Genomic DNA, 16,157 nt, shown 5'->3' with positions numbered 1-16,157 from the left:
TACATGGAAAGACAACAACCACGGAAGTTAGGTCTACTAAACCTCTGTGGAACTTCTCTCCAGTTAAACTTGCATGGCACTGAATGTCACAGCTTCAATCTCACACTGGTTTTATTAGTTTCAAGCAGCCTGCAGTTATTTGTCTAGTTAGAATCCATCCATTAAAACACAGATTGTTAATTATGGGCAATAATGCAGTAAAGCTATATAGATATCATTTAATTTGGGGAGGAGACAACTATGTTTAAATTATTTTGATGATAAATTCAGTGGTACTGTATTTATATACATATCCTAATCCATTTTTAAGTTTACTCTGAAGAGAATCAGAGTCCATTGTCATTACTCCCAAGACTATATACAAGGATTCCTAATCTTACATGCAATATCAACTGTAATAACAATTCTACATTTACTATTCTACATTACATCAAAATAAAATGGGAAATAAATAAAATAATCTCATGTACAAAATATTAAGCCTTATTACTAAAACTGGAATAAATAGCATCTTATTTGTATTTCTGTGTAGAAAGTACCTTGATTTGTGCGTATAGTTCTAAAACAAATGAAAACATTCATAGGCACAGTTAAAATATTCCCAAAATTCCAAAACTTACTACATTTTATAAGCATATTACTATTTGTTTCTACTAAATACAAAAGAGGTAAGTTCTAGAAAAAGGGAGAATCCATACCTGCTTCTGAAACAGAAGTCTTGTATATGTACAATATATATATTAATGCCCTGAATTAGCAAGTTACTATAGTGGTGATTTTTAAAATATAAAAGAATCAGTTTTAAACAATAATTAGACAAAAATGAAATGCAAAATGCAATGGAAAGCGAAACACCTCTGTATTTGAAAAGCTTCTACAGAAAGAAGCTGTTTTTCTTCCTTCACCAATGGAGGTTAGTGGCATCTGGTTACTTTTTGTTGCTCCAATATTCCATTGGTTGTCCCTTCTGTAGGCTAGTGGAAAGGTGAATTAAAGATTAATGAGTGCACAGGTTGCTATAGCACAATAGTCAGTGATACCAGAGAGATCAGGGCATCCCAGTCTTATTATGCTTCATTCTCAGCTCTGCTTTGCTTTGCCTCCATCAGTGTTGTTGAGCTTATTTGAGAATTAATGTTTCTTTGTAATATCTATAAGCAATGAAGTTTTCTTAAAGAATTAAAAGTTTAAAACAAACAAACAATAGGGAAGAAGATCTTTCTGCCCAGAACATTTAGGAGATAACAGAATCCTGTTGACATGTTTTCACATCTCATGAATGGGATATGATCTCTAATTGGACTTTAATTTCAGTAAGGATGCTCAAATATATATATTACTTTCAGTACTATGAGTAAGATGTTTCTATATCCAAAGGTAGGGTAACAATTCTTAACTGGTAATTGTTATTAAGCTTGTTACATATTATCAGAACAGTTGCAGGAGTCTTTAGAGGTATGAGATATTCTGATCCATTCATTCTGGTCCAAGTGCTTGAAACAGAATACTACTTAAGAATCACCATTGAATCTTAGAACAATCACATTAGATTAATAAACTGTGCTGAACTATAGTATATGTTTGGAAATTAAGGAAACAGAATGGTGCTTTTTAAAGCTTGGTTTCCCCGCTCACCACATCCAGGACTAATTGGTAGACAGCAATAGAAAAAAATGCAGTGGTGACTTACCCACGCATAACAACAATTGTGATTCCACTGGCACTTTGTTCCAGCGAAATTGGTGTGCGATTACAAAAGGATGGTGCCCTGTATAAACAGCAACAGGAGTCACAACTGCATAATACTACTTCTCAGGGAACTGGCTAATCCGGGTTACAGCTGTAGGGTTCAGGCTCAAGTTCTCAGAAATAAAGGAAGTAACAAAAACTGTAAAAATGGCCCTATGAAGCCTTTAGTCAGGAAAATATGGAATGTTTCCAGTAGCGACGGAATTAGCAATATGAACCACAGTTCTCTTTCCTAGTTTAACTCAAAATCTTTCCTCACACAGGATTAAACCTGAAAAGAAAAACTATTTCACCCATGTTTAAAATGCCCTACGGAAAGATGTGATCAGGCTTCACATGGGCCTTACCTCTGCAAAAGCCAGGATTCTCACCTCTCAAGCCAGGAAAGGTCAGGGCCCATGACATAGAGGTGAGGGGGCACGGTTGTAGTGATCCAGTGTGTCCGATAAAATGGGCAATGAAGCATATCAGATTATATTCATAGCAAAAAGTGGATCGGGGTATAAGTGAAAGAATGATTTTTTTAACTGGGGATGGTATAAAAGCAACATCATAAGGATAGGCAATAAAAAGTGGCTATTGTGATAGGATTTGTGTTAAATGTGGTTAGGGGAAGGTGAGGAACAGCCCTAAGTCTTTCAAAGCCAAAATACAAAGTGAAGAAATGAGAGTTGCTAGCTGCTTAATCAGTTATGGAGCCTTAACTTAATTCAAGGGCTACAACCAGGGGTGGGATTCTACTGGTTCGGCTCTGTAGAACCAGTAGCTCTGAAGAGCAGCAGACACAGAACTGGTTCTGTGTCTGCTGCTGTTTTGGCCCACCCACCCACCTGGGCTCTTACCTGTGTTTTATTTCCTGCCTTTTCAACCTCAGCTGCTTTGCATGGCAAAGCTGCAGTTGAAAAAGCAGAGAAAAAGTGCTTTTTCAAATCCTGCGCACAGTGCTGCTAAGCTGTCTGGGCAGCACAGCTTACGATGTGCGTGCAGCGCGTGTAACTGTAAATCACCGAACTGGTAGTTACACTGGTTGAATCTCACTCCTGGCTACAACGCTACATAACAGAAACCAGCCACCCTATTACACCAGTTGGATTCATTTTGAATCCTTTCAGATTTTCATGTTACCCACTTTGTTTGTTTGTACAATTTCAAGTAAAGCATTCATCTCTAACAGAAATGATAGAACTAACAATTTATACAGGCCATGGGCATTTTGAAGCAATGATCTGGAAGGTAGTACTCTGTCCAGTTATAAAATATTATTGGATAAATCTAAGAAAATAAACTTATTGATCATTATTTGCTAGGAATGTGCATAAAATAGCAAATACATTTTGTTTTGAGCCTGAAAGAAACCATCAGTTTTCTGAAATTCTGAACCATTTTGATTGGCTGACATTTAACAGAAACAAAACATGGAATGTTTTAATTCTGGAGTTTAGCCAAAATAAAATCTTCAGAGATTAAAGAGTGATTTTTATAGAGCAAGTGGACATCAATCCTTCAAGCCAGTCCAGACAAGATGCACAAAGTGTGAAAACTAACAGTATTTTTATTGTAAGTTTACAATAATAGCACCTTGCATATGTGAGGGCATTTTTCCCTTTCTTTTTTCTTTCCAGAAAACTGAGATGTTTCCTGCTTTCCTTCTGAGAACTAAGATATTATTTGCATGATGGTTGTTTAAGCTGCAGCTTTTCCTCCTGCCTCATTCCCACGTACCATGATATCTGGATAGAACTGGAACACACTCTCTCTTCTCTTTCACGTGGCCTATGTGCTGGCCTCCTGGCTCCCACTTCCTTCTAGCACTTACTTTGAGCCACTACCACCAATGTCTCAGCATGGCATCTCCCAGTGGTTCACCTGTCCCCTGATCTTCCTAGTGTTCTCCTTTCCTTGCCTCTCTATAGAGCCACCGTTCTCATTACCAATGTCTGCACATGTAGTCACCAAGTTTTGATAAAAAAAAAAAAAGCCCTCCTCACCTACTTTTGGCTGGTACATCATATTGCAGCCGAAATGAAAATAAAAAAGAAAATTGTTTTGTTCTCTGGAGCCAGACAGCCAAAATGTGTATCTTGCTGCAGTTTGGCAGGACCACACAAGTCTGCTGACCTGTTTAAGGAACCGTGTGTGCATGTAATGTTATTATTAACCCTGTTTGTTTAACAGCTCTACTATATGACAGTGAACACAGAAAAAACAAACAAACCACAGCTGCCTTAGTGTTGTTTTTCTTCTGAAGGACTGTTCCCACATGCGCGATAAAATAATCTGTAAAATGTTCATCTGAAGGTAAAATTGTAAAGGAAGTTTATAAAATGGCTTATTCTCATCTAAGGAGTTAAATCAACTTTGCCTTCTAGTTTTATAACTGAAAAGTCAGATGATGATGATGATGATGATGATGATGATGATGATGATTACTACCGCCTATTCACCCATGGCGACTTGAGGTGGCTTATAGAATGTAAAACCATATTTAAAACAAACAAACAATAAAAACTAACAAAAAGAATCAAGTAAATTAATAAAGTACAATAGAACAAAATCTGGAGGGAAAAATCAGCCCCCCCAACTCCCACCCACTCTAGCAGATCACAAGAGCCATTTACAAGTAAGAAATTAAATGCTATCTCTATCTTATCACTTCTACCCAACTTAGTTTTGTTAATTGTCTGTTTCCTTCTGATGGCTATTTGTTAATCCACTGATTTATTCATTTAACATTATAGTATTGAGGATAGCAGATTGTCACTATAATCTTCCAGCTTTTTCTCAAAATTTTTATAGTATTTACATATCACTAGTTGAATTAAATAATCTTCTAATGGTTTTTAGTATAATTAAAATTCTGTAAATATTGTTTCTGGGAATCTTTGGTTTGAGGTATACTGAATGATGTTTCAAGAAAATTAAAAGATGTTCTGCCAATTGTTAGTCAGAATAAATTCTACATTCTGTAAGCTGGCAGCGCCCTCTGGTGTCAAACTATAGCAAACAACAGACATCAGGCGATACAGGTGGATAATTCAGGTATCAAGATGTGTCTATGTGTGTGATGAGCTTATGATCACATTCATTAAGAAATGAGAAAGACAGTCCAACTCATAATAGATAACACAATGCATATAATTAAGTCATTTTTATTTGTTTTCTCTATCACCCTGCCTTTTCACAGGAGCCTTCAAGATAGCTTCCAATATAAAACTTGTAATAATAACAAAGTTAACATCTAAATGTGACTGACCTGAAACAAGTTAGAGTGAGAATATGCCAATTAACTACAAACAAAAACTGATGTATAAAAATACAATTTAATGATGTCTAAACAGATTAATAATGGCCTGTAAATATTTCATCATTAATAAAGCCAACATTCTCCGGTCTCTATCATGTTCCATCAACCATAAATCCCTCAGAAGAAAGTTATTGCAAGCAGGATTATTTCCTAAGAAAGTCCTTACTTCCAAACAAATCTGTTCTTTAAACAAATTCTGTATTTTTCATCTGGAACCCAGAAAAACATGTATTTATTTCTGATGACCTGGTTGGAATTTGGTCCTAGTGCTTGATGGATTCTTTGGCTTATGGTGATCTGTGGGTGGATATGTGCTTCCTGATCTTCTGGTCTCTAGTTCTAAGATGAACATAGCCTGCACCACATCCAGTGGCTTATCCCAATTCTCTGACAAGCATTCCGCTAGTCAGTGGGTTGTATGATATCATCACTGAAAGTGAAAGTATTTGGGGGCACTTTCTGAAATTGAAACTATTCCTTCATCTATATTATTTTTGATTTATTGCAGAAGAAACAGGACATTGAATTGAATATGAACAATACTTTTCCTTAAGATTTAGAATCCTCCAAAGTTATATGAACACTTATATATGATTTGTTCCTCCTTTATCTAAGTGTCTTCCCAAAATTAAAACCACTTTCTAAATTTTTAAAAACTGTGAGGAAAAAATCCTTCAAAAGTTAGTTATTGGAAGGATAAAACAAACACATTCATTGGCCCAAAATGGAAGCCTTTTAACAGTATATTCTGATCTTTAGTTTTGTAAGTATGGGTCTACTGAGAAGTCACATTTTTGACTACCACTCTACTTTAGATGTGTAAAATACAGTATAGGTTCATAGTACTTTTATGTTTAAAGACATACTTTATACAGACTTCCATCAGAAGAACAGAAATATTTATTAGCTAAGAAAATTTCAAATAATTATTGTTTAATTGTTTTGTGTGTTTTTTGTGTTCCCTTTCTTTAGCAACTTTCTATGAAAATATCTTTACAGAACCATCCAACAGGAATAAGAAAAGTTTGGAGAAACGTAATTTACTTGTTTCTGATTAGTAAACTTCAGATTACTAATTTACAGCAGAATTCTTTCAGTGTGAAATTCCAATTTTCTAAAGTCTTTCAGTGAAGTGTTGCAGTAATTTCTGACAAGCTCTTCCAGCAGGAGAGCTAGAAATTTAAAGGTGGGATAGATCTAATAAATCTCATTTACCATCAGAATTATCATGTTATTATTTTTCTAATTTTCTTCTAGCCCACAGACACATCGATTTGTCTTTCTATTCTGATGTTTTAGATTTTTTGAATAATCTAGGTACCTTAGAATATCTTTTTATTTATTCTATGTCATTTTCTATCATTGATTTGTCAGTTTTGTTTTATAGACCACCCTGTAGCAAATCCAGACTTTTCTAGCAACTTGTTAGATCAGAGAAGCACTTTAAACCAGATTTTTGGGTTAGTGCCCTAAATATTCTAAGGAATAGTGAGACATTTCAATTACTTTTATTTTTAATTGAGATTTAATTTTTCAACCTCTCCAAATAATTTATGATGTTCTTGTTTCATTCTCTAGTAAATTCAAAGAGAAAATATCTGTAAGCATATCTGAAGCAGAATTGATATTCAGCAGGTTCTGACCAGTTCTGGAGAACCGGTAGCAGAAATTTTGAGTAGTTCAGAGAACCAACAAATACCACCTCTGACTGGAGATTTTACAGTAGCCTTCCCCTGCCTACCAAGCCACGCCCACAGAACCGGTAGTAAAAAAATTTGAGTCCCACTGAAGCATTTTCTAATGTAACTGAGATTTATAGAGTTCTTTTGTAAATGATCAATATTTCTTCAACTGCACTACCCGGAGAAAAAAAAAAGGATAGTACTTCTTAGAAATATATAATGAAAATAAACATTCCATCTCCTGCACATCTCTTGCACTTAATAAAAGGGTAAGTTAATGTGGACGAAAGAAACCTGAAGATACACCTCACCAGTAAAGTTCAAGAACATTACAATATTCTTACTAAGTAGGCTAAATCCTGTATGTGTTTTTGAATGTACAAACATGTTTTATTTTGATCAGGAATCCAGGGATGAAACTGAAAAACTTATGGATTTTGATACACTACTCTGGGCCAGATTTTGGGGAACATGGTCACTTAAAGGGACAGGGGAAATAGAAAAAAATATTGAGAAATGCTGCATTGAATCATAAGCCTTTTGTGGATGAACGATTTTTCACTCATGGGACACAAATTGTAGTTTAAACCATAAGTGACCTGAAAAAAATATTAATTAGATTTTTCTGAGAAATGTCTATGATACAGATGTTTCCCATTGTAAATATTTTACGGTGCTTATGCATACTTATTTGGAAATTGAACCTCTGTAGGAAAAATGGCAAAATTTGTACTATTTATGTCTTTTCTATTTTTTCCTCTTGCACCTTCTTTTACTTTGTATTTGTTTTTACTTTTATAATTATAATATTTAATAAGAAAAAACTTTAAAAAAGAGCAAATAAATCTTATCAATATTAAATTGATTGTATTTCTTAGGATGTTTAAGATACAAAATAAAAATGGAAATGAATCATTTTAGATTGTATTATGTCATTAATCACACTGGTCTTTATTAGCAACATTTTCCACTGAGTGTGCTGAGGATGTTTCCTTTCTTAAATTTCAGCGATAAAATTCCAAATTAACAAAAATAAATTACTTTGATCTTGAGTAAACATCAGCAGCTCTTCAGATTCCTTCACTCTATCCATTTTAAAGTTTTGCATTATTTGATATACAACCATTAACTCAATATTTGATGCTTTCCAGTTAATATGCTATTTAATCATGCTCACAAACTAGTAAATTAGAAATTATTTCCAAGAACTGAACTCTGCTCTGAGTCATATCCCCCTTTCTGTACCAGACTTCAGACTTTGACGTATATATTCATAAACATGTGTTTATTCTTTTATAACTGCAGCTCATTTTAAAGCCCAGCTAAATGCTGTCTTTTGCTGCTCCTGACAAAGTTGGGTAGCATTGGACCTGCTTAGGTGCAGGATCATCAGAAAATATCAGAACTGTGACCTAGACTGGAAAGTCAAGTAATATCTTGAAAAAAACAGATCAGTAATTGCTGCTGTATTATTGCAAAGAAAACTATATGGAAACATCTCTGAAGTCACCATGAGTTAGGATGAACTAATTTTGAGTTTGTACTTTTGCCACTTTTGTTTAAAGTATGTTAATTCCTAGGGCACTCAATAGTAATTTGAATTACTTGTGCATATTGCATGTACTCAATTTCATTAAGTGTAGCTTCAACTCTAATATATAACAAGCCAGAATCTATTTATCCAGAACAAAGATCTATTGAGTTTAATAGGTCTAATTTTTTATAGTGTTATCCTGTATTCACAGAAGTGATGTTTTATTCTATGAGGTTGAATTTTAAGGCAAAAATGTCAGGTGATCTTTCCCAGTATTGTGTATTTTACACATGTTGGCAATACAACCCCCTGAATATCCAGCCAGAGTAGGAAATTATGGCCTTAGTATTTTCAGTAGAGTTATTTTATATTTGTCTTTGAATATTTATTTATTTATTTATTTATTTTGATTTGTCAATCGGTTACAAGTTAATAGGTATAAGTATATACATAGTTATGAACACATGAAATGAGTACATATAAGAAAAATAAAAGAAACAATAGGACAGGGAAGGTAGGCACATTGGTGCGCTTATGCATGCCCGCTACAGACCTCTTAGGAAAGGGGTGAGGTCAATAGTAGACAGTCTAAGGTTAAAGTTTTTGGGGTTTGGGGAAGAAACCACAGAGTCAGGTAGAATATTCCAGACATTGACCACTCTGTTGCTGAAGTCGTATTTCCTGCAATCAAGTTTGGTGTGGTTAAATTTGAATTTGTATCTATTGTGTGCTCTTGTGTTGTTATGGTTGAAGCTGAAGTATTCATTGACAAGTAGGTCATTGCAATGTATGATTTTATATACCATACTTAGATCAGACTGAAGACGGCGTAATTCAAGGTTTTCTAGGTCTAGAATTTCAAGTCTGGTGGCATAAGGTATTCTACAACGAGTAGAGGAATGGAGAACTCTTCTTGTGAAATATTTCTGGACTTTCTCAACTGTGCTGATACCAGATACATAATGTGGGTTCCAGACTGATGAGCTGTATTCGAGTATTGGTCTAGCAAATGTTTTGTATGCTCTAGTTAGTAGTGTGATATTACCAGAGAAAAAGCTACGTAGGATTAGGTTAACAACTCTTAATGCCTTTTTGGCTATGTAGTTACAGTGGGCTCTAGCACTTAGATCATTAGAGATGAGTATTCCAAGGTCCTTTACAGAGCTTGGATCATCAACAAGGTCTTGACTATTCAGCCTGTATTTTATTTTCTGATTTTTTTTGCCAATATGTAAGACAGAGCATTTATCTGTTGAGATTTTAAGTTGCCATTTGATTGACCATTCTGATACATAATCAAGGTCTTTTTGTAGGGTAGCAGTATTGTCTGTGGTATTGAACAGCTTTACATCATCAGTGAAGAGAATGCAGTTGCTCTTAATATGATCACAGAGGTCATTTATGTAGAGTATGAAGAGTTTGTCCTAGAACACTGCCTTGGGGGACACTACTATTGACAGGTACAGAATTTAATATGACACTCCCAATTTTGACCATTTGTTGTCTGTTGACAGGAATGCTTCTATCCAGTTATGCAGTTGTCCAGGGATACCATAAGATTTTAGTTTTAGGAGTAGTTTGTCGTGTACCATTGAATCAAAGGCTTTACAGAAGTCTATGTAGATTGCGTCTATTGTTTTGCCCTGATCGAGTTGTGTAGTCCATATGTTTTTGCAGTGTAAGAGTTGCAGATTACATTTGTTACCTGTTTGTAAATAATTGTTTTAATATGTTATAATCTGGAATTCAACTTGTATTATGTCGAGTCACAGTGATTTGCAAGAAATGGAAAACCATTAAATAATATATAGTAGATATCGACTGCATATCAAATACCACCTAATTCTTCTGCATGAGGACAACAGCAGTTTACTGAAGGAAAATTAAAATCTAAAAAAAAAATATTGGGAGTGATAATTGGTAATGATATCAATTGATGTTGATAATTGATAATGATATCAATTGATATCATTTTGATTATCAAAATGATAATTCTGATGGTAATATCTTGCCACCAGTGCAATGATCCATCCTCTTATTTAAATGAACATACATCACATGTAGTTTGGCCCAACTGACTTAGGACACAACCCGTTGACTATGACACAAATATGCCCCATTCAGCATTTTCAAAGTACATGTTCACATGATGCCATCTTTGTCTTCCTTATGGCAACAGTAAAGAGCTGCTTTCCAGTGCAGGAACTAGCAGAACACATGCTGACTTAGAGAAGTGTTAAGTATACTTCCCACCTCTATTCTGCTTTGCCAATGAAGCATGGGATGAGAAGACTTATTTTGGTATCATTTATAAGCAATGGAAGATCCATCAATCTTCTAGTGTCAATGCTCAGATCTTACGAAGTAATTACTTTGTGGGATCAGAGAAATGGGACTAAAAAAGAACTTATCTGCTCCTCTCTCTATATCCTGCCATTTATAACAAAAGAAAGAATACTGATCCCCCTTCTTTCTCCAATTCACTTACTAAGAATTCTGGGGAGGGCTGATTATTCACTTCCATCCAAGGAAGCGGGAAGCAGTTCTTCACACATTCCCACACCCTTACTTCACTCTTTTAACCATGTAATGTTTCCTCATCAATTGATCCTAAGTATTTCAAGCCTTCACTTAAATTAAAAATGAAGCAATACTTAAAATAATGCAATCTGGAAATGGCTTGCTTGATAATGATCTGTTTATATTTCCAGATTTCTGTTGACTATTGTGCTGCTTTAAATTTACTAGTCATATAGCCATTTTTCTTGTCCATATTTTGTATATTTGTGTATGTATGTGTATTGCTATGACTATCAGAATAAGTATGAAAATTATTTAAGAAAATTTTTCCACATTTAATCTTGTCACAATAGGAAGAGAGATCTGATTGGAATGTTGGGTAGAAAATTTGGATTAGAGACTGATCAATCACCAAAATGATAGTAGCAACAACAACTGACTATTATGGACTGCTATTTAAAAGGAAAGTCTATCAAATAATTATAAAGTAACAATAAATAACCAGAAAATGAAAGAACTATAATTGTGGCTATCTACTAGTTTGAGATATTGTTATTGCAACTTCATTAACCAATAAAAATAATCTGAGTTTTGGCTCATTTCCAAAGAAAATGCTTTATTCTTGATAAATCATGCAGTTAGAGAGCCATAAAGATACAGGTAGCTAATATATAGTTCATGATTTGGCCTACTTTGTATTTTTGAACTTCCTATTTAGTTAACAGAAGCAAAGGCTGTAACTGTATCTGTAACCTAGTATAAAATAAAGAAGATTGGATCAAATATTAAGCATTCAAATACACACACACACACACACACACATACACATTTTCATTTGGATTTTGGGTAAAATGGAAGAATTGTCCCTTTTTCTTAAAGCCAACTCCAATAAAAGGGCAAAAAGGTTAAGAATACAGTGTAGAATACCCAGAACATGGACACAGAGAGCCTAATATATTTATTCGTCTGTATTATTCCTATTGAGCAATTAGGTAGATTGCTAAATATTTAAATTTAAAAAAGCTACTGTTTAGCTTTGATAAGAAAATGAAAATGAAATACAATCCTCCCCTTTCCTTTTACTGTCATCCTTCCCTTTCTGTTGCCTAAGAGAGTTAGTCACATTAACTGTGATTGACCAAAGTTGCACTAAGGGCAGCAGTCCATCAACCATAAGTATTTCCATAAGAAATAGCATATTTAGACGACAGGATTTTAATCTCCAAGTACTTTAAAATCATGTCACAGAACTGTGAGAATTGACATTAACTGATTTAGATTTAGCTATGATGGCTTTTCACGTTGTTACCATTCAAATGTTTGCAAATATACATAGCAAAGAGTTAGGAAAAATGCTTTTGTCAGGAAGCACAAAATATAGACTAATTAAGTAAGTAGTCTCGTCCAAACTTACAGATATCCATTTGCCCAATTAATTTATTTAATAATTCTCCATTAGATATGGGTAATAAAAGTATCTGAGCACAGAGAATTCCTACCACGAACCATTACTATTACATGATTGATTATAGTATCTCTCCCCCACCTTCCCATTTTACAAAATAAAAATTGCATATGGCCTAGCTAGCAGGTGCACAACTGGGCATGGAGGGAAAAGGAAATGAAAAGGAAAAATTAAAAATGAAGAAAGAAGCCTTGTCAGCTGTGGTGTCAGAATGCCCTGAAATCATGAAGAACAATCTGGAACTCTGTTTCACCCTTTCTTTTTTAAGCCTTCCACACCTGTGATTATGCTATTTTGGCTCTTAAGTTATTTCTTTTGGCACCAGAAGCAGGATGTAGGTAAAATAAAATGGATATACCAAATTGGAATCCTTCTATTATTTATCTTTCTTCTGAGAAATTTTTTTCCCTTACATTTATTTAGCTCCCATCAACACACATGAATTTAATTTAGAGGTTGTTTGGACATTGTTTACATCATCCACACAGCCATATTTTCATATTCTCATAACTGCATTAATGCAAAAATCTGCATAGCATGACTGATCTTTTAAAACAACCAAGGGGGTTCAGAGACTGGCTTTGAAGTTATGAATGCATTGTTTACAAATGCACTGTTACAATATAGGCAGAATATGAACATCATGGTTAAAAACAGAGAACTAAATGTTTATCTTATGCATATCTAGGCGTAAGAACTTATTATTGCTGTCTTAGCAACTTTCATGGATGGAAATATATTCTCTAGTTACTATAACCTAGTTATTCGGTATTATGTATCAATCAATTCATTAACGTCACTGGATTTAAATACAGTCAATAAAAATTAAAAAGGTGGTTGCTATATACATAATTTAAGACAAAATGTGATTTTCTATTAAAATGACTTCATTTTTCTTTACTTCAGATGTTTGTAAAAAATGTTTATGTCTCTAATGTGACATTTTAAAAAAAGGAATAAGTTCATTGACTAATGATTATGTGCTGTGCAGTTGGTGTCTAGGCTTACCAACTATGTAGATATATTCTGCACATCTGTCATCAGTTGGATCCTTAGAGCTTCTGATGAGGCTGTGACCGAGTCCATCTACCTTTCTGCTAGCAATCCCTCTTTTCTCTTCCCTTCCACCTATACCAGAGACCTAGATCTTTTTATATGTACTAAATCTGATCATTTGAATCTGCTAATTTGCTCAAGTTAAAACTCTTTTTTGTTCTATGATTCATGTAATTGTTTTCTTGGCTGTTCTTGGTATTCTTAGAAGTCTTCTCCAACATTGAGGTTCAAAGCATCAGTCCTCTTTCTAGCCTATTTCTTCAATCTCTAGCTTTCATTTTCTTAAAGTGTCACACAAAAATGTGTGCTTGATTCTGACCTTTGCAAGTATAGAGTCATCTTGTCATCTGAATATATTTTCTAAGGTCTTCATTGCTAATTTACTAAGTCATAGTCTATACAGTAGCATATTTATTAATTGACTGTGCATCCTGATGATAGTCTATTCTAAAAGGCACAATCACCAATTCAGTATCTCCACTGTCAATTCAAAAGGTCGCTGTACCTGTTGTCGTTAGTTTGGTCTTGGGGGGCTGGATGCTAAAGAACGGTTGCTGGAATTGGATATGTCTAGTTTAATGAAAAGAAGGACTAAGGGAGGCATGATAGCAGTGTTCTGATATCTCAGGGGTTGCCACAAAGAAGAGGGGAGTCAAAGCTATTCTCCAAATCATGTACGGGCAGGAAAAGAAGCAATGGATGGAAACTAATCAAGGAGAGAAGCAACCTAGAACTAAGAAGAAATTTCCTGACAGAACAATTACCCAGTGGAACAACTTGCCTCCAGAAGTTGTGAATTCTCCAACAGTGGAAGTTTTAAAGAAGAGATTGGACAACCATTTATCTAAAAGGGTTTCCTGCCTGAGCAGGGGGTTGGACTAGAAGACCTCCAAGGTCCCTTCCAACTCTGTTATTTTATTCTATTCTATATTTAATCTCATTTTTAAAACTGTATTCTTTGGTTTCTATTACAGCAGATGATTTACATTTTCAATTACCGTCATCAATATTGTGCAGATTATTGATTATTCTTTCTCCATTAAAAAAAATACCCTTATCTTCTAATCCATATTTTCTAAATATATATTGAGCATTTAGATTAAATAAATAAGGGGAGAATATAAAGTATTGTCTTATACCTTTACTGACTTGCAAAAGACTGAGCCAGTCTGTTGAACCATGTCCAATCCCAATTGGACTTTCCTGACCTGTTGATATGCTTCACAATCAGACTGTTTTGGCATTCCCATTTTCTTAAGCATATCTCACAGCTTGATATAGTTGACACAGTCAAGACCTCTCTATATTCCATGTAGCATATATTGACTTCTTTGTAGTATTCTTTGGCTTTCTCAATAATTCACTATGCATCAGGAATAATGTTTCTTATTGTACAGTCCTTTTTGAAACTACTAAAGAAGCTTATACTTTTAACATAATTTTAGAACATTCTCATATTTATCTTCTATTGAAACACAATTTTCCCATTCATATATGGTCAAATATTATTATGCAACCCTATGTTGAGATTTGGTTCCCACTAAAGAATTATGATTCATCCAAATTATTTTGTAAGCCACTTCCGTAAAACCACACCACAGCCCTGTAGAGCAGTTTTCACCATGGTGAGCGTCCCTCAGTATTGTTTCCCGAGGGTGGGGAAAATAAATCATTCTGCTGACTAAGAGGGGAGTTCAAAAATTGGCAATCCAGGCAGTGTCCCCTGGTCCCCTCCTGCTTTATCATTTCTTCATTACTGCTTTTTCAGTAAAGAGAAAAAGTGATGCGCTTCAAGCATTCCAAAACAGAGGAACAGTTATAAAACTCAAGAGAATCTATTCTATAACAAGATATTTTATTCCATGGGAAAGTTTCCACTGCATAGCCAGGAGGAAACACCTTCATTCTTCATCAGTTCAGCTTGCAAAGAACTCTAGAAAGCCCCAAATCATAACCGGGGAAATTAAAACTATGGGTGTGGAAAGGACATAGGCCTTGCAGCATTTATTTATTGGCATTTTATTTACTGGAGTAATCTTATGAATTCATCAGGGGTATCTTTCTGTACATCAAAAGTTAGTCTTTGAGGTCAGGGTTAGTTCACGTAATTTGGGAGTTGTAAAGGAAGTACAAGGAAACCACTGTTTGAGATATTATCTGCTAAGAGTGGCCAAAGAAAGGCTGAGAGCTAGTATCTTATTTCAATCGTGTGGGGTGCACAGTAGCATCATTTGCCTTCAGGCCCATCCAGCATTTGCTTTCCATATAACAAAAGAGCAGCCCAGAAGTAACACAGTTTCTTCCCATGAGGCTTACATTTTTCTATGCAAAACTGTATGCAGATTATCAGTTTTAACCACCTGTAGGTAGTATTACCGTGGAACATTATTTTATGTAGCTTACAACACGTTTCCCAATGCTAATCCTTTTTTTTAACCAAACAGGTTTTGTAGGTTACCAACACAGTATTAAAAAAATTGTAACCACAGACCGTAAGTGAATAAATGAGTCAATCAATCCCTTTATCACGCCACCCACAACTTAATATATTGTGTTTCCAGACAAACGCATAGTTAAGGAACAGGGCCGTTAAAGACAAACGCATGCTAGGACAGGTTAGGGGACAAGAAGGAAGCAACTTGAACCACTTATTCAGAGAGGCAGAGGTGGTTTAAGGTCAAGGTCTGAACATAAAAAAGTTTTATGAAAGCTTCAAAAACTTTGTACACCATGTCCTCTGCTCTTATCTAAAAATAAAGAAAAACAACGGACCTCACAAGCTAGTGGAGATAGATTGGGCACCTTCCACAACTACCCAAAGGAAACAAAAATAAAACTGGCGAGCGA

Source organism: Pseudonaja textilis, chromosome 3 (genome assembly GCF_049901715.1).
Source record: "Pseudonaja textilis isolate UNSWEBS1 chromosome 3, rPseTex1.2, whole genome shotgun sequence".
NCBI classification, from domain to species: domain Eukaryota; kingdom Metazoa; phylum Chordata; class Lepidosauria; order Squamata; family Elapidae; genus Pseudonaja; species Pseudonaja textilis.
Note: the sequence above shows the minus strand (reverse complement) of the source record.